Source organism: Ambystoma mexicanum, chromosome 13 (assembly GCF_040938575.1).
Source record: "Ambystoma mexicanum isolate Mex_15411 chromosome 13, UKY_AmexF1_1, whole genome shotgun sequence".
NCBI lineage: Eukaryota > Metazoa > Chordata > Amphibia > Caudata > Ambystomatidae > Ambystoma > Ambystoma mexicanum.
This window is the reverse complement of record NC_090938.1, coordinates 737,034,331-737,036,065: the sequence shown is the minus strand read 5'-3', so window position 1 is coordinate 737,036,065 and position 1,735 is coordinate 737,034,331.

Below are 1,735 nucleotides of genomic sequence, written 5' to 3'. Positions count from 1 at the left end.
CACTCCAGCGCTTTGTGCGAATAAATCTCGGCAACACCATTTCCACAACATGTGTGATCTTTGACAAACAACTCAAATACTAACTTTACATTGCACGCATTTGAGTACAATCTGAATATTTCACACGCTTGAAATATTTTACCAAGTTTATCAGCACTTGTCATTCCTAAAGTTTAATTGTTGCTATATTACATTACTGACTTTGTCACCTCGTTATAGTCTGGCCCTGTGTAACAAGAACAAACAGTAAATCTGCAAAGTTTGGAAAAATGCCTCAGTATTACAGGCCACTTAGCGCTGCACCATCAAGACCCATAAATAAATATTAAGATGTATTAGTGTGTGAACTATAAAACACATTTTCAAACTTGCACAGTGTTTAAAGTCATGAAAGCCACGCTGGAGATTACATTTTGCTCTAAAATGTCATCTCTGCAGGGTGTAAGGTTACATTTGCATCATTACTTAAACCCATCCATCCATTTTGTGTACTTAGAGCAGTATAGCCTTAAATAATTTTACAGGGGTATTAGGTAGGAATTTTACCCCCTCTATAATTGTGACCTCATACTTCCCAATTGCTGATTGACTGTGTTTGTGATACTTCATAAACACTTACACAAACACCTCTACACATTATCCTAGGCAACATGCAAATTCACAAAACACAGGCTGGCACCTTTGAGTGCTTTTTAAACAGTAGAATATATTTAGCTAACCTGCCTCAAAATAAAGTGTGCAATATCGGTGAAATACAGTATTACACTAGTCTACAAACACCTTTTAAACAAAAATGTTGTCAATCCATCAAAAGTGAAAGCCCACAAAAAACTGTACATTTTTTAATCATGTCATTGAAATACACAGAGTTGTTTAATTTGAAAGTAAATACAATTCACCCTTTTTTTCTAAATGTTGATGTGAATAAAAGACCAGGCCTGTTTTCAATCAAAAATCCTTGAAGGAGTTCCCAGAGCCACGGTCAATCCAATTAAATCCACATAACAAGGTTTCCTCAGAGCTTTATAATAAGATATTCCAGGCAATTTGTCTTGCGTCAGTAAAAACAGTGGGCCGGAGCTCTGTCAGAATATCCAAGTCCAGGCAAAGGGATAGCCCTGTGCAGTCAAAAGCCTACTTTTAAAAAGGTGAAAACATGACCCTCCCTTAACAGTTTTCTTATCAACAATGCAGAGAATTCTATTTCTTGCTTACTTAGTTTGTAACAAAATTAAAATTACCTAGCCACCTCTGGCCATTCATAGATAACAATATTGTATTTTGCAGGACTCCTCCCCGTATGTTACGTCCAGCTCACAGGCCTTATCAGCCCCGTCATCTGTCTTTTCTGCGGGCACTCAAAGAAAATGTAAAAGTCTTGAGTTTGGCAGATTAAAACCCCTCCCCAATCGCAGCCCCCTGTTTCACAGCTGATCAGCACTTTCCGTTCTTTCTGGCACACACGGCATGCACCTGCAGCTCTTTTTAACAGCGTTCATTCTAAGGGAACTGTGCTGTGTGCACATATTGTCCAGATCAGCAGACGTGTGTAACTCTAGTGAAGCCACTTTGCGCTCTGTCAGCTTTCATTATTTAAAAGAAACTTACATTGTCAAACTAAATAGTTTGACTTTTGTATAGACTCTGTGACACACACTTTGCTTATGAAGCAACTTCACATAGGGTTATTTTGGGCTGCCAGCCGCTATTTAGAGTCTATATAAAATCTACATCC